Raw genomic sequence first — 19,140 nt, 5'->3', positions numbered from 1 at the left:
AGCGTTTTTGTTTTTCTTCTCATTCTCGAGAACACACTCTGAAATATCTAGAATTTCATTCGTATTCGTCGTTTTTTTTGCGGTCGCTAGTGGCTCGTACATCGGCAAAAGTTATTTTATGCATTTCAGTTACAAAAAGACAAAGCTTTCTCATAAGTGTGATCCTGAATTAGTATTAACTGACGTGTTGTTTTTGTCATTGACGTTCATAAAAAGTAAAAAATTAATAATATTTTAGGTATTTGTTTTCAGGATTTCATCGGTGATTTTTAGCATCTATCCGATAGTATTTATGGAGAACAATGGAAGTAAAATAGAGCAAATGGTAACAGGAACGAGAATGAATATATCCGTTTGGAGATTTTTGAATGAAAGTCGGAGCACACTGTGTACGTACGCGTGCGCTTTTAACTTTGCATCGTCGTGCATAAATATATGTGTGCTTTCTCACACAAGAACAACGAATGAACTTCAGCTGGTTTGTATTCAGCTTAACCATAAAACACAGAAAAAAAGCGTATGTATGTAATTTTCTCCTTCGTGTCGACGAAACAAAGAGCTTCGCCGTATTATATATTACACTATTTCGCTTGGGGAGCGGAATACATTCATCCTTGTTTTGTCACCTTCCTTCCACCAGTTTTATTCGCATTTGTGAAAATAACGACTTTACCAACATCGGACTTTCGTGGTTGTGACTTCAGCAGTTCTATAGATCTTTTCCATGCAATTTTACGCTATAATCACTGGGTGATTCGATGGCAAAGAGAAAGAAGCTTCCTCGTACTTTTTATTCGCGCACGCATTCCCATAAAACAGTGTTTTCCCTTTTGCTGCATCATAACTTTTCGATTTATATACGTGATTGCAATGTGTTGTTATCTGTGAGCTCGATTATAATGTTACTTACGGCTTAAACAAGCGTTAGAATACCAACTATTATTTACATGTCGTGATGATGATACTGATCTAGTCTTGGGATATCCGTCGTTTTAATTCAAAATCCTACTAATACATGCGGTAGAATAAGAAGAAAAATTCTTTTAAAGTAAATGTAAAATTGTCTTTTTTTTAAGCTTAGTTTTTCGGCCCAACCACATATATATTTCCCAGTCCTCTTATTTTTATTTTTTATTTCTCTTTATTTTGTTTTCGCGCCAGAGTGGCGCAGTGGAATGATGCTCGTCTTCCACCATGAAGGTTATCATCAAGGTCCACGGGTTGGAATCCGGACATAGAACAACCGAAACAAGTTCTTTACCTACCGAGCTTGGGGCGACCACCGATAGATGGCTCCTTCATTTCCCACCCAATTCCACTGGTAGGAATTTGCCGTATGGCGATATATATCCGGAGTTGGTGTGTGGTAAAGTAAGTAGTCAACGTATTTTTCGGCAGGTGAGAGTTTAAATAACCACATGTAATTTATCTCAAGTTTTAAATGCTCAATTTTCCCCCCTTCGATCTGATAATTTTTTCCATGCCAATGACAAGTATTATCAGAAAAAAATAATTGGGAAAAAATCTATTTCGAATTGTACTGTTTATACAGGGCCTAATCGAAGACGTGCAAATCCTCAAAAATCACGCGTGAAATAAATGTATTTAAGTAATATTGCTTTCCAAATATATATATATGCTTCATGATTCAAACTATGGTGAAAACAAAAATCTCCAGTAACTGTGATGTTAGCTCTGTGCACCCTGTATCAAGCCCCGGCGGAGAAGCCATGGCGTGTTTACCTCACAAAAATAATAATTATAAATAAATAAAAACAGTACTGTGCATTTATCAAAAAGAAATTTTGAAACTCAAACCGAAAATTATTAGTACTTATATGCTAGCCACTATGCGGTCTTATAGGCATCGTCATGAACCAGAATCGCGAAGATTAGAATTTGAACTCACTCGCGACACATTGGTGGTCGGTTGAAGTTAGTTTTACGACCTTAAGGCGTGAATGCGCGAACCGATCTCCCATTTAAGAAAGTTTCTTCACAGAAAGAATATCTAAAGTATAATCAGACCCCACGACATTTAAAATTCATGCCTAATATAACAGACAAAATAACCTGCCGTGTAAAATTAACCTGTTTTCCAAACTCAGAAGGCAGGTGGCAGCACTTCCTGAACATACGTGACAGGAAATTCCCAGGAACAAAATTCACGTTAGATAGAAAATACATTCGGCACATTCTGACATGTACCAATTCGTCCGCGTGTGGTAATGGTGGCCCCGAAATTAACATAATCCTGAGGGTCTACTAACATTTTATTTTGGTCTTGAAATCAATTTAACTCGAATAACAATGTAGTTTATTATAAACTCTAATCGAAAGAGTAGATGGATTAAGTGCAACCAATTTTCCAGCTAGTTTTTGGACCATTAATACCTTAGTTTTTAGTTATTTTTCTTCCTTCCATAAATTATAAAGGGCTATTAGTTCCTATTTCAGGCATTTTTAGTGCCTTTTTGCCTGCCTATTTCGACCAATCTTAATGCCTAAACTTCCGGACTCTAGTCACCATTTAGGCATCAGTAGTTGGTTACTTCATCATGATTGGGGAAAAACTGTTTTCAAAGGATGACGTCACTCTCCACGATACATACGTAGGTTTTTAACAACTGGCTGTTGCAAAGATGAATTTTCGGAAAGAAAGGAAATTCAACTGCCTTTGTGGGGGAATCAAACCCACGTCCTTTCACTTTCCGGGTGAACGCCCTACCAGGAAAGTGAAAGGACGTAGGTTCGATTCCCCGCAAAGGCGGTTGAATTTTCTCTCTTTCTAAAATTCATCTTCGCAACAGCCAGTTGTTAAAAATCTTCGTAAAAACTCTTTTGCCAATGTCATCTTAATTTGGCGAGACTTCAATCAAAAAAATCATAGTACATATTTTCCTTTAAATGTGATAAATGTGTTATCATACTGTATAATTTATACATAATAATCGGTTATTATGCATATTTTCCTAGTCGTCTTGCTAAGTTTGATAAATTCATCAATTTTACCAGCGAATATGCATAATTCCCAAGTGTCGTTGGCAAATTTGATAAATACTAGGATTTTTTCGCCTTTATCTGTTATTATGCATAACACCCTAGCGCAGTGTTTCTTAACCTTTTTTTCGCCTGCGCCACCTACGCATCTTGTAAAATCCCGATGTTTCCCCCCCCCCCTTTCTACGAAGAGAGAAATATCGACTCAAGCTGACCAAAAATTTTAGAAAAAATTCAAAAAAGATTAAAATATTGACAAAAAAATCATTAAATGCTGTTTGAACCTATTTCTGAGAATTTGAAACTCTTTTTGAAGTTTAAAAACTAAAAAAAAATTATTTGGAAAATTTCTCTCTGTGTTCTTCCGAAACCTTAAAACTGTGTGCTCTCCTCCACCCCCAGTATCCACGTGCAGGAAGCCCTATAACCCGGTCTAAAGAGATCACGAGTTTTCTACCTTTATAATACAGTGTTGGAACAAAAAAAAAAATTCAATGAAGCCCAATGACCGATATTGTGCTTCACGCAAATAGGGAGCCCAACGTTACTGTACAATTTTACTTTGTCTGAGATCATTTTTTTTCACTATACATACGAATTTACATTAATACTGAAATTATTTCCATGACATTCCATCTCAATTTCCGAATTATTATTTTTTTCATTGGATATGAATTTCTCTAATTCTGAAATTATTTTCCCGTCACTAATTATGAGAAATCGTTTTTCACCAAATATGAATTTTCATAAATAATGGTTGCTTCCTTAAAAAACCGAATTGCCCCCTTTAAAAATCATATTGCTTCCCCCTGTGGGGCGTGGGACCCACGTTGGGAATCACGGCTCTAATGTAATTGATGAATTTGATAAATATTGAAAAATATTTCCAAATCAGTCTAGAGTATGTGTGAAGACTACAGTCATATCCCGATATAACGATGAAGTTTACGATCGTACCCCGATGTAGTGATACGTGTATGAATTTTTATGTATAGTATACAATACAGCAGTGTTTCTCAACCGCCGGGCCGCGGCCCGGTACTGGCCCGTGACATCATTCATACCGGGCCACGACTGATCTGCCTGTTTCCTTTTCCTCCATTCATGTTCCGTTAATCATGTGTTTGAACGGGCCCTCCTCTTACAAAAATGAATGAAACCGGACCGCGGGCTTCCAAAGGTTGAGAACCACTGCAATACAGGAACGACTTATCTCATGTTTACCAACGATGCGACGCTTGGGTATTATGCATAATCGCCGGTGAATATGATGATTTTTTTAGTACTTATTAAATTTAACAGCTTGGATGTGGCATGATCAACTTACTATGCATGATCAAATTTAAATACTAAAATTTGTTCATCTACGTCATAGAATCAAGTATAGGCTATATCATATTTATACAGAAAAGTTGGAAAATCAAACATACAAATAATTATAGCAGAAAAGTAATTGCTAATTATTGCCGGTAAAAGTGATTAATTTGGGAAATTTTATCAAATTCACCCAAAGGCTTCATAAGTACGCAAAATAACCCGTTATTATGTATAATAACCGCATTTATCACATTTACCGTAAGATATTGGAGCGAATGCGAGCCAGCATTACGAGTCTGAAAAAAAAAAGTCTTTCCGCAGAGAGCAGGCAGAACTTTAGCACGATATTTTATTTACGTAACATAAAAAAATCTGGCATTTGCCATTTTCATTTCAAAATGTGAAAGAGGGAGAGAGATGGCAGCGCCAGTAGAACTTCCAAACTCATAACTCTGACGACATAAATACGTTAGAGTCACACGTGTAATCAAAACACATTTCGGCATGCACCGATGTTTAGGCCCTAGGGAAAACAATATTGTATAAATAAATTCGTCACAAATTCCTCAAAGGAATTTTTACGGGGTGCACGTAAGGTTAACTAGTATTATTATTTCTTGTCGAAGTCCTCGTTCTGAGGCACTAAATAAGTAAACTATGACTATACAGTAAGGTTCCGGGACGAATCGTCAGGGAAGCTGCTAAACGAAGAAGCAAATGAGGGGAAAAACTACCCTGAAAAAGATAGCGCGGGAGCCACAGAGAGGAGAAAAGAAAAACGCTCCCCCCCTGGGGATTCTTCGTCTTTTTTTTTTTTATTATGATTTGGTGTGGTGTTGTAAGGTGTGATGTGCTCGTTGTGTAGCATTTTTCTCTATCCTCCAATGGCCGTATTCACGGAGCGACTGTTAAAAATAAATATGATTATTGTTTTGAAAGACGACTCATCAATGAGTACATGTTCAGTTACTCGGCCACGAAGAGGAGGATCGTTACTTATACTCTGTCTTGTGGAAGCTGCTACATCACAATAGATCAGTGTTTACGTCACTCGGAGCTCGGATTGAGCTGAACTGAACAAACATCGATGACGTAATTTTCGTATCAATTCCCTTGCAAAAAAAAAGAAAAATCAAGAAGAGTCGGTTTCTCTGTTATCCTCTGTCTCTCGTTGACAAGTCAAGGGCTTTACTTTTTCCTACTTCGCCCTTGAGATAATCTCAGAAAGAATCTTTTGTTATCTTCTTTTCTTCCTGTTTCCGAAATTTCTTCTGTGCCGAGATCTTGATTCATCTCCGCGCCGTGTGACAGACAATGAGAAGCCGCGAGTAAAGAACCTATTATATTGCTTTATCCATACCTCAAACTTTTTCCGTTTCAATTTTGACGTTCGAAATTATGTTAAAACATCGCTCGCAACCCTAGAGAAGTTTTGTAGAACAAGCACGCACTTTGGAATTTGCCTCCCCCCCCCCCCCCCCCACTCATATTTTATAATCGTGTGCCTCTGCTTTGCTTTTCTTCTTTTTTTTTCATCTCATTTTTCTATTTCTGAATTAAATTTGTCTATTGAAAATACTCAATAGCATCTACATTTTTTCCGGCTTACGATTTGCGTCAGTAAAATGGTTCAGAAAACTCGCAGAGTTGTATTGATTGTGGCAAAAATTACAGCTTTTTCTCAGCAAATCATTTCATCCGATACATCTTTCTGATGCAGACAAAACATTTTTTTTTCCAAAATATTCTGCAAGTATGTTTTTGTTACCCTCTGACTCGCGGGGTCTTTTTATAATGGCACCCTGTACACCCTAGATCCGCCCCACCCCACAGTGGTCAATATAGCGAATTTACGAGGAAAAAATGCTTTCTCCAAAACTAATGAATATTTTTGAAAAATTCTTTTTGCTTCACATCAGAAATAGCCATCCACACAAGCTGAGAAGTATAATTGAATAATGATCATTTTTGGTAATTTTGAAACTACTTCGGCATGATTACTACGTTTTCTACATTTTTGCATTTCTTTCCATTTCAATGAAATAATTATTTATTTCTACTTAATCTTTCCAGATTTCACTGATGTTTCCTACTTTTCGGATTGACTGTCTCCAAAATATATACTCATCACTCATATTTATTACGAATGATATTTAAAAAATTATAATAATGCCAGAGCACATTCTAAACAAAATATTGCCGGGGGAACACTTAATTGAAGTTTAATATGTAAAAAATCAAGGTTTTCACTCAAAAAAAAATAAATTATTTTCTTATAACACAAAACATTAAAAATAAACAGTGCAAATAAACAAAATCTGTGATTTGTGGGCTTGATTACCGATTGAACATTTAAAATCGCCATGCTGAATTTTTGTAAAGGAAACGTGTCAGAGTCTTGCTACTAGATCTCCACTTTTTTTTATAAGAAACTGATGAAACATTCAATTGTCAGACAAACTTATTACTCTTGACTTCCAGGTTATGTTCAAATTTTGACTTTTCATCAATATATTGGATTAACAGGTCTGCTGACATCTTAAAAGGCAAGCTCAACCCACCATTAGCGAGAATAACGTCAAACATCTCTAGACGAGTCACGCATAAGGCCATTTCAAAAATTTCTTACCTAAAGAGGGGCAGCTGGAGGCAGCTACACATAATGCAAAACGTTCACCAACAATGTGTGAAATATTCGAAAAAACAGTTCACGATTGAACAAAGTTAAACTTTTTGTAGTCAAAACTACTCAAAAATAAGCCAAACTTTAAGGACGAATTACGAAAATTATTTCCTCTACTCGGAGCTTGGAAAATAACGAACCGAAAAGGACAGAGTACTAAAAATGAATTGCAAAAAGAATTTCATGGCTCCATTCAAACGCAATCGAGTAACACCCTAAGAAAGTTAAGCTTTTCATCCCATTTCGGCGAGAGCCCCATCTGAGTGAGCCATTACCCTTCTTTGACCCCCCCCCCCCCTCCTCAACCATGTAAACAAATATCGTAAAACAAATATCACCCCAAGATGCACCTGAAATTTCTCTATACACCCATATGCTTTTTTTCTCCGAAGCAAGAACTTCATTTTTTTATTTTTTCCCAGCTAATTTCCTGATTTGGACCACTTTTGACAGGGGCGCGCCCCTGAAAAGTGCCCATATAGATAGACAAGATACACAGAACACAAAACCACGTTCATTTCAGCAATAAAATGCTGCTTTGAAAAACTGAAAACAAAACCGAGTGTTTAGAACGATTCAATAAAATGCATATATTATGTCTTTCTTTCTTTCAAATCGAACACAAATCCGGTCTACCACCCTACCGAATCAGTTGCGCCGGAAGACTGCACGTCTACCTTACAGTCCGAATGCGTATCTGGTATTTTGCGTGTGAATTTTAGTACTGTCATCTATATTTCTAATTACGAATGAAGAAGTAATGATTGAATGTTCATACCATTGTGGGCCTTTTGCTCTCTGTGACGAAACTTTTTAGGGAGGAGATCAGCTCGCATTCACCCCTCGAAGTTGGGAACAACACACAAACCAGCTTCAGCTTGCCACCGCAGTACCATTGGGGGAGTTCGAACCATGGCCCTCACGATGTGAGTCTGTGGCATATTACATCTTTCCTTCTTAAGGAATTTCTAACGAATTGGTACATGCTGGAATGTACGTGCACGTGTTGTAGGTTTGTTTCTGTGTAATCCCTGTAATGTGTTGTAGTACTACTACTACTAAACCAGACATGCACCTCGTCCATATTGCTCTGAGGAACATCTAACGAATTGGTCCATGTTGTAATGTGCGTGTACGTGTAGTGAAACCTGGCGTGAAGTTTGTTTCTGTGTAATGCTTTTTATGTGTAGTGCTGCCATCTGCCACCAGTTTCTCTAACTATGAGTGAATTGTAATGATTGAATGATTTATCGTTGTCGGCCTGTTGCTGCCTTTGGTGAGACTTTTCAATGGGGATATCGGCTCGCATATGCGCCTCGAAGTTGGGGACCACAGGAAACAAACTTCAGCCGACCTGGGTTGTGGTGTGTTGTAGTCTTGGTGTGTTGTCTTGTCTATGGTTGTGTTGTAGTGCTGCCATCTGCCAATTTTTTTCTAACTATGAGTGAAGTGTAACGATTTAAGATTTTACGGTTGTGGGCCTGTGGCGAGACATTCAACAGGAAGATCGGCTCGCATTCGCGCCTGAGTCCTGACTAAGACTGCAGTACCAACTTTCAGCTTCTGCGGTTTTCTGAGTCTTGTCCTTGCTGGGTTGCTGCTATTTGCTCTTTGGCTTGTTGGTCAACGGCTGTTTCGTGGTTGGTCCCCGTTTTCGGTTTAGACGGCAGGGCTTCGGTTGGCTGGAAAAGGTTTTTTTTACAACTCGATCCCACGGGAATTCATGGCTGGTGTTATGACCCTCGTTGCTTTTCTCTTCCTTTTTGGCATTTGCAGAAGTGTATCAAAGCTGGAAGATTTGCTGATGCGATGCCTGGTGGAGAGTCATCGCTATCCATCCACAGAGCATTAACGTCAAGAAGATCAATCGGGGCAGACGATGACGGCTCAGACGAGCTGCTCCAAGATGATCAAAAGCTGACCTGACCAAGGCCATATCAGGAGCAGGTTAGCTTTTATGAATAACGTTTCATTATGAATAACTCGTAAAAGATATACCATCAACTAAAACACCAATCAAAAGAGCATTAACAACTGCACAGAGTAGGAGGGTTTTCATGAAAAAGTTTTTGAACAGCATACGTAAAACAAAGGAGACACCGGATAAAATCAAAAAGAGCGTACATGAAAAACACAGAACAGGCAACTGACGCCATATTACTCGGCATGGGTGGATGGGAAATGAACAAGTGGTACTCTAAGAGGCCCTCTTACTGGATGCTGATGCCGCCTAGCGGATTTTATCCAAGTAACGTACTTCACGTTATTTGGATACTTTTTCTAATTGGGAGTGGATCAACCGTTCGCCAGTGAAATGCCATGCACCCTGTTACCTATGCATGCACCCTGTAAAATGACTATAATATCCCGTCTCAAATTCTCTTCCGAAATGCTGACGTTTTGACAGTTCGCAATTACATTTTTTCAAAACTGAAATCCCCTTTGTACAGAAAAACCATTTGCCACAGGCCAAATCGTATTCACAATACGCCACATGCACTCAAAGACATTTTACAAAAACATTTAATTTTACTAGCGCCTAGATTTTCCAATTCAATACCGTATGAAATGCAAATCATCGAAAATCTACCCCATTTCTAAAGAAAACTAAACGAATACATTTTCACATTGAAATTTATTTTGACATATTGCCATAACTGCATGGCCCACTTATCTGCATTTTAATATCTAATTTAAGTAGCATTCCGATAACAACGTTCCTTTTTTTTTCAACGTAATAGACGTATCTTACGTGTTTTTGAGAGTGTTAATTTCTTCTTTTTTTGTTCTACTAATTCAACTGGAATTTATATTGCGATTGTTTTGTGTTTCGATTTTTTTTATTTTTCTTTCATCAAATGTATGTCAAAGTTTTTTTAAGTTCTTATAAGTCTCAGTATTGGCAACTACATACTTGCCTCTTTGGAAATCATATAATATGTATGAAATGATGATCTAATGAATGAAATGAGAATGAAAATTAGGTTTGAGATAGTGGGCCACATCAAATGACTCCGAGGGCGACATTTGGTTCGCTGGCCGTGGGTTGAACATGTATGAAATGAATCCAAGTAGGCAAGCGACTCCGCTATTCTAAAAGTTCGGTTTCTTTCGGAACAGACCTCGTATGTGGGGAATGTACTTTTATATCATCCGTTTCTGAATTTTGTAGATTTCTTTCGATTTACTAACAATACTTCGTTTTTCGAGGGGGCAAATAGAATTAGAAAAGATGATTGGATAAACTTCTCCTTCCATATCAAGTTTGCGAGCGATAAAATGCTTTTCATTCCTTTTATTTAATCACCATTAAGAAACAATTTTGCAACAAAGATTCGAGCAATGATTTAGAAAAAGAGAGGCAATGAAGCATTTTTATCTCCCCCGAGAAGATCACATTAAAAAAAAAAGCCTTAATTTATCGTCATTATTCGCTGAGTGATTTCAATCTTCCTCGCTTAAGACTTTAATTCTTATGAAGCGATTATTTCTGCTGAAATTATATTTCATTTTTTGATACTTTTTATAATTACCGTTATTTAACAAACTAAACAGTGGAAGGGGGGAAGAATTTCATTTCTCCTCTTTCTTTCTCACCTAAAATTGCGAAATTGTTTCTTTTTTTTAATGGAACTGTCTCGTGACATATTTGGATAGGACTATGTTTAGTTTTTTTCATTAGTATTATTCATTTACTTATCTTGATAAGCACTAGAGCTTTTAATCCATCTCATTCAAATAATTAGTTTTTGGACATATTTTCGTGATTAAATACGGGTATTTAAATTTCTGGACTTGAAAAACACTGACACATTTCTCTTCCGAAACAAGTAGAGAATCAAAGCAACTCGTAAATAGTTTAAAAATTCATTAAAATTGAAATGGAAATTTTGAATGCATCTACAGAATAAGTTATCCTCACGAAAGGTGGTGGTGTTGTTGTTGTTGTTGTGTATGTGTGTGTGTTTTTGTGCGGGAAAAAAAATTAATTCACTTTTTTGTTGATAGAGGGTGCTGCATGAACACAAATTCCTGAAATATTCAAATCGAGAGTCCTGTAAAATACAGGGTGTACAATTTACAGCTCATTTCTCAATTTTCCTGTTACATAAGGTTTTCATTGTGACGTTGACATTGATGGATAAATCACTATTAGTGAAATTGTTGTACCTCAGCCACAAATCGCCGGCTGAAGCCTTGCGAATGTTTCGGGCACAGAAGAGATTGAAGAAAATTTAGGTCTAAAATTTTGTGATTTGCTTTCCTACAGTTTGCTTTCCTAAATCTACAAAAATTTAAACTAAATTTTCTTCTGTACCAAAAACTTTTTCGCAAACCGCATCCAAATGTACCAAAAAATCCATCAATTTTTTATGAGTTTTCGAACCATTTACGAATTTATGGGGCACCCTGTACCTTACTGATTAGTTCATAGATTAGAATGTTAGGCACACACAGAGCATCTCTCTCTCACCAGTCAATTACCTCGTCTCACCCATTACACTTGATATGAGAGTTTAAAAGAATCTTTTGAAACAAAATTCATTTAGTAATTTTTTTTGTCGAACGAAATCGAGCAGATTTGAGTGGAGGAGAAACACCAAGAAAAAATATTAGAAAAATTGTCAGGTCCTTGTCGGGGACTCGGGATTGTTTGTGTGTGTTTGTTTATTTTTATCTATTTATTTTTGTTTCGTGGAGTCTCGATAGCGTGTGGTGTCTGAAGATGGAATCATTGAAAAAGCAACAAAAGGTTAAGCATCACGTGGATAAAGATCACGATGATAAATCATCACGTAATCGCTCAGCCTGCGGTTTTATCTCATTTTACGCTTTCATTTTTTTCTCTCTCTAATTCAGTGTTTCAAAAAAGTGGGCAATATCGCCCCCTAGGGAACGATGGAATGGCCCAGGGGACGGTAGCAGCTCGGGATTCAGTATAGGATCCTATGGGTTAGTTTGATTTGAGGGGGACGAGATGAGAAAGAACGTTTTTGAGGAATGGGGCGATGGAACAAAAAGTTTAGGAAGCTATGCTCTATTTTTATCTGTTTTTACTTTCCTTGTTACTAAACACTTTCTACTATATATAATAATACTCTCTACATACTTTACTACTACTTTTTCTCCACTCACTACATATGTTTGTGAATTTTGAGACTATAGCATGATCTTTTTCAACAAGACAATCTTAGAACATCTAATTCTCTGCATTATTATCTTCTTCTAATTTCACTTTTAAAATAAAAGTGTAATAACAACTTGCCACTTTTTTTTCTTCCTGGGATTTTTGCTTGTGGTGCCCATCGACACGAAGGACAAGACGTGTTCTACATCAAAACTACGGTTATTATTTGTAATAGTTATTGTAGGCTGAACTGCTACTTTACGCCTCGTGATATATACGCACATAGTGATATTACTCTACGAAACGAATGGGTGCATGTCGGAGAGTGTGTGTTCTCAGTGTGTGTGTTGCCCTAACGTATTTATGTGTCGGAATTACACTTTTTTATGTTAAACTGGTGCTGCTATCTGCCTTTCATATTTTGAAGTAAAATTGACTGAATCAACTGCTCCCTCCATATAGATTAAACATCAACGTATAAAACAATCAAAACTTAAAACATAGTGAAAATAATTCCCGAAATACTTGCCTTCTTTAGACACACACATTCATAATAACTAAAGCTTATTCCACACTTTACTTCATTTTCGTAACCATTTTGTTTCTACCACCCTCTTGTACAGAATTTTTTTCTCACCAGCCCCCCCCCCCCTAAGAGACAGCTCATAAGATCCTATATAACACCTATAGCTTCTACCGCTTCCCTCCATCATTCCATTGCCCTACAGTTAACAGTTAAATTAACTGTTATAAAATGTGATCATTATCGATTTATATTCATACACTTTATTTTTTACCTGTCATGCGTAAATGTGTATGTTAGTTCAAAACTAATTGCTGGATGTACTCGTCCCCCTAGGAACGCTTTGAAATCTTCCAAAGATATAAGGCGGGATGCATCTGGTATTATCTGCCCCCGCCCCTGAGGGGCCAATATCTTCCACTGTGAGAAACACTTTACTTGCAGGCTTGTCGAATTAATAGAAATGCAATAATTTTTGGCCTAGCGTCTTAAACCCCCCTTCGGTAATTAGAATTTTTTTCATTTCCGAACCATTTCTCCTCGAGAAATACTTATTATGTGTCTGCACACTATTATTCCTTACATAACTATAATAATAATAATAATAATCAAAATAATCGATAAGGGGACTCGCGAGAGGGATGTCCACATATATGAGGCGCAAACTGACATATTGAAGCAGTGATAAAAACCCAATCCGTTAAGAAAACCGCAAAAGTATTTCTAAACCTGAAGTGTCAATTCGGATTTCGAACGAACAGAATTCGACTCGTATTCCCGAATATGTCTGCTATTACCTCTTCCTTCCGTTATTTCATTTTAATAACGTCGGAAATACAGCCAAGTTTTTATTGGGGTTTTTACTGGGGATTTTATTGGAGTAAAAAAAAACAAACCAGATGGTTTGTTTTTTTACGGTTTTCCGGGAAATCATTTCGCCTTATATTTAATTTTGGAATTAAGAAAAGTCCCGCAGCTGCTTCGCAAAAGTGTTCTGGGTGGGAAAAAAAAGGGGCAAATGAATTTTGCTAGAATTTGCTTTTTTCTAATGTAAAGGTGATCATCTAAAAATGGTGGAAGCTGGTTATAGGATACGCCCTTTTATCTTTATAGAAATTAGTCGAGAAAGGAGACAATCAAAAAATAAAATTCTCAACCCGAATACATTTGAGGCTGAATTTAATTGGAAAGTTTCTTGTAACAAAAAATGAATGAAAAAATAAATAAATTTGTTTTGTGTCGTATTTCTCCGACTACTTTTTTTTTCTCCACAGAATACGGTACTTTATTTCCGCGTGGTATCATAATTCTTCTTTTATTTTTGATCCACTTCCAGTCACATCGTCATAAAGTAATTCACTATCTATGGAACTGAGTAATCTTACAAAGTGCTTCTAGAATGGAAACGCTTTTATTCCCGCAGGCAGCACAGCGGTGATCGACTGAAGTTGATTTCCCGTGGTTTTCCAACTTTGAGACGTGAATGCGAGCAGCATTCCTATCTAAAAAAGTATCTCCGCTTAAACAAAAAAAATACCATCATATTCATTTCTAACATGGAAGACAGATGGCAGCACTTCTTAAACATGTATGATTCTGGCATCATAAATACGTTTTGGTCACGCATGCGCACTCGGCACTTTCCAAGATCAACCAATTAGCTAGAAATCCCTCGATGGAATATTTACGAGTTGCACGAATGATTTTGTGGTAGATGGAAGAATCTTGTGCAGCAATTAATCTTAGTGAATATTCCTACCGGGCCACGACCTGGAGACCCCTCGATAATAAGATTTGGTACTATGATTTTCGAGAGTAAATGTGGCAATGTGGCAGGTACTTCGGGCTAGGTAGGACCCCTAGATTTTATTTTAAGGCCAATGGTGCTATCAGTAGGTGCAAGTTGTGTATTTAAGGAGAAATTCCTCCTGTTTTTCTCCTTTTTCTTTCTGAAAATATGCGTTAGTTTAACAGTCAGTTACTTAGTTTCTAACACATGAAACCCGTCAGACCTCCCTGCATTCAATATCTCTCAACCTGGAATATTTCAGTCCATGCTGAAAATATTTTTATTAATGATATCATTCCAAAGTTCTCTTTAATCTGCCCGAGTCTTAAATCTGAAATGAACTTTCGAATTGGACTCGAAATCAATAACGAGCCTAAACTGACGAGGAAAGCCGACTTCTTAACAAAGCGTCATAATATGCCGTAAAACGGCAAGTACAGGATTGAGAATGATTTATGACTCACCAAATGTGTAGAAATCGCTCCAAAGTAAGCGAATGACTATTCAGGTCATATCCAAATACCGTATTTAGTGTATTTTGGTGAACCAAAAAGAGCCTTACAAAGTCTTGTACATACAGTGGTAAATACATAAATAAATACTTGGTGTAATTAGAGGATATTATGTATGTGTTTTGCCTAAGGTGTTCGACTACGTTTGAAACGCATTTCAAAAAAAATATCGGGGTTTTTTTTTTTGTCACAGTCCCATTTGTTGTGATTCCAAAACAGGCTCCTTTGTTTTGATAAGACGCTTAGAACTGAAGTTGCGTCCACTTTAATGTTTCGTTTTTACATCAAGTAATCTGTTAATACAAACGTGTTTTACACAAAATGATATTTTTGGCATTTCTTTTACTTGAGTTTGAAACATGATTACTGAAAGTCTATTTATTGTATTATTACAAAATTTTAATATAACATTTTGTTAAGGCTAGGAACTCAAATCTATCATAGTGTATGTTTAATGGAATTTCAAAAAATTTACACGTACAACAGATTCGGGTGTAACTTATGAGCTTATCGTACGATCCTTTAAATTTTGGTTCATAACTTGCATCATAACTAGGTGAGTGTACTATGAAAATAACAAAACATTTCATTCATAGAATTGTTAGTAATCGTATTTTGAACATTGCACGAACTTTTCGAAAAATTTGAGATCAAAATAACTTTTTCCTTACAGAATGGCATAGGTAATCCAAATTTATTATTGTTTTTACCATTTCAAGACACTTTCTATCAGATAATGTTATTAAAGAAGTACCATTTTATGGAAAAAGTGCTTGAAAGGTAGTCAGATACCTTAAACTCGCTCACTTCATTGTTATCATATAGGAAACAAAAACGTCTGAGTTGACGAATACGATAGCTAGGATAAGGGACGGGAAGAAAGGAACAACATCTCCTAAACAAATTTTAAATCATTTGGTTACTTATCTACATCACGTTGAGAAATATGAGTTACTTCAATTCTTCCTCGTATTTGGACAATAAATAAGACGAATGACAAACAAGAGACATCTCAGAAGAGGCAAACGTTTTGTAACGTAAGCGATGTAAGTTGCGATGTAAGCAGTCTATATTATGCTCATCAAAGGTTAAACCTTAGCTTCCGACGCAACATCCGTCTTCGGAATCGAACGGAACTTTTACTCGGCGTTCCGCAAATAGAGACTAGTAGAAAGAGGAGAGGAAAGCGTCTCGACTACTCGAACGACTACAAGCAAATGCAAATTCAATTTAAATCTAGACGCTAGAGTTGTCTGCTTTCAGTACCGAAATTTCGACAAGATCAATGCCACGTCGAAATCAAGCGGAACATTGCGATATCGCTTCCCGGCAGGAAAAAAACCGTTTTATCCACTTTCTGAAATCGATTATCTCTTACCGTGATCAATCTTCGTCCCTGAAATTATCGGATTTCTTTCTTCTTTTTTTCATGTACTGACGTTGAGATGTTCTGGTGAAGTGACTTCGTAAAAAGGATAAAATTTCATACCTTCAAGACCGAAAATCGGCTGCCAGTTTTTTCGTTTTTGCTAACGTTATCACATGCAGATGTGATGGTACAAAGAAAAACTTTTTCCTAATTTGAATAATGTATTGATCTTTATTTTCTGGTGTATGTACATACTTCCCACTGAGAATAATTGGAAATATAAGTCGCTAGAGTCGTTCTCGAATCATAAATTAGCTATTCCATTTTTAGAAATCGGTTTCCTTTGAAAGAAAAGGGAGAGTGGGGGGGGGGGGAAAGCGCAGCTTTTCCTCTAACCGATTTAATTAAGTCTCTGACGGAAAGTGGAAATTTTAAACCGATATTCCAAATTAACCGAAGTTTATTAATAAGCAGTAGACAATATCATTTGTTCGAATCTCGATTCAAACAAGCGGGACAAAAGAAAGAATCCTTTTGAGTGAACCGCTGTCTCGTATACAAAGTCCAAGAATTAATTAGCTGTGGGTGGTTTTTCCTTCTTCTCTCTCTGTCTCACCTGATTGAATTATGAATAAAATGAGAGATATTTCTAAGAGTTTATCATTAAAAAAATGTTATCGCAAGTTGCGCAACCGTCATTTTAAGAGCGTTCCAAGTAATGCGTTCAGAGTGTTTCTAATCATTAAATCTTTTTAACTCGAGAGATGAAGTTTTTAATTACCAAACTGAAATCAACGAGAGTAATTTTTTTTTCTTTCTCTACATTTCATGAAAAAAATTAATTTGATGAGTTTACGAAGGAAACTAAAAATCTTTAAAGGCGAAAGTAAATTAAAAACCCTTGAAAATTTCGCTCAGTTTCCTCTTGGTTTCACGCTTTCCACCAATGTCTAAAGAAAGTTAGGCAAATAAAATGAAATAAACATTTTTAACGCATTGTATCCGTTTTCAAGTTTCTTTTAAACTTTTTGTATTCTTTTATTATCTTTTCTAAGAAGTACGAGTTTTTCAAGTTTAGAGCATGAACAGACTAACGTTAAATTTTCACTAAAACGACCAGATTCAGAATTAAAACAATAAAAGCCAGAAACAAAATTCATGGCTACGTCCGCTATCGAACATAAATCTCTAACATGGAGCTATAAACACGTTTTGCTGCAGAGATATCGATCCAAACAGAATGTTTTATATTCGAGTGAACAAAATCTTAACGTATTTCCTTATCGAACAAACTAACCTTCTAAAGTTCTGTTGTTTTTCCCTGTGAAGATAATAAGAGCATTCGCTTTCGAATACATCTATGGTGATGAAAAAGAAATGTATATATAAATATACACCAATTTTTTTGAAAAAAAAATACCAGAGGCAAATAATGTTTTTCTCAAAAACTTCGATTTTTTTCTCTCGTGATATGTTTATCGATTGCCTCCATAAACAGCCCTAGACAAGTACGTACCATGTTTTTTTCTGGTGTGGACGGCAATATCTACGAGCAAAAACAACGAAAATGGTCTCGACAACATGCAGTCGAATAGATACATTATAACTCCGCGATAGCTCGTAAATATGCAATAAACAAGCACCCATCTCAAGCAGTTGCAAGATGCGCATAAAATAAAACGGAGAAATGAAAAGTCAATATTTGTGCTTTTTCACATAAAAATGAATGCTTTGGTTCATCCCGAAGATTTTTTTTTTGTTTAGAAAAGAATCTGGAAGCAGAATGAACGAGAAAAAGCTGTAGCGCTCAAATAATTACTATATCAAAAAAAGAAAAGTTTTTCTTTGCAGCACTATAAAAAATTAAATGAACTTGAAAGACGCGGGAATCCTTGGAGCATAAATTCTATACTATACGCACCTCGTAAGCATTAATCTGGGGACTTTCTAATAAATAGGTATATGCCGGAATATGTAGTGTGCGTGTGGGTAAATTCGTGTCCCTAATAACTATTTATGTTCTCAGAGTTATGCTTGGCAACGTGTTATACTACTACTTCACCGTACACAAACTCTGGATATATGGCCATACGTACGGATCGAGTTGGGTCGGAAACGAAGGCGCAATCGGTCGGTTGCCGCCTCAGACTCGGTAAGAAAAAAACTTGTTATCTACGTCCTTTTCCAGGATCGAACCCGCGGACCTGACGGCAGCCTTCAAGGGGATATATAGACGGACAACCTACCACTGCACCACTCGGGCACAACGTGTTGTACCGGTGCTGCCATCTGTCTCCCATACTTCGAAGTGAAAATAGAAAATGCCCGAATTTTCGTTATATAGGTATCGAGTTGAAGGTCTGCCTGATTGCTACGAAGAGACTTTTTCAAAATGGGAGATCTGCTCGCATTCGATCCCAGAAGTTGGAAAACCGCAGAAAACCAACTTTAGCCAACCACTATTGTGCCACGAGCAGGGTTCGAACGTGGATCCAAACAATGAGAGTTTAGCCCACACGACCGAATAGCGTCGATTTTATATTGCGGACAGTATTAATTATCTCGCGGACGCCGAGAAACAGTTGAATCTGGGGATTAGAAATCAGATGACAAAAATACTAGTATGTACAGTATTAATAATAATAATCGTTGTGAAAGCGAAGTTGTTGTAAACACCCCTCTGCTTTGTCAGTGAATGGTTGAACCACACTCGTGTGATCGGAATCGATTCCGGTTTTCCATTTCCAGCTTAGGATTTTGTCAAACATCCCCCAAAGGAGAGAATGTTCTTGTTTCAGAAATACAAAACAACAAACATT

At 36.8% G+C, this 19,140-nt stretch overlaps 1 protein-coding gene across 1 annotated transcript in view; it reads right to left on the bottom strand.

The window, feature by feature from the left end:
• Positions 1-19,140, bottom strand: part of LOC149083217 (suppressor of lurcher protein 1-like) — a 618,571-nt gene that overhangs the window by 548,388 nt on the left and 51,043 nt on the right. The gene's annotated exons all lie outside the window — the stretch shown is intronic.

The sequence above is a fragment of the Pholcus phalangioides genome, unplaced genomic scaffold (genome assembly GCF_987345545.1).
Source record: "Pholcus phalangioides strain wild (caught in Gottingen) unplaced genomic scaffold, Ppha-v1.0 ptg000009l_1, whole genome shotgun sequence".
Lineage (NCBI taxonomy): Eukaryota > Metazoa > Arthropoda > Arachnida > Araneae > Pholcidae > Pholcus > Pholcus phalangioides.
The sequence above is the reverse complement of the archived record's forward strand: the minus strand, read 5'-3'. Positions and strand labels throughout refer to the sequence as shown.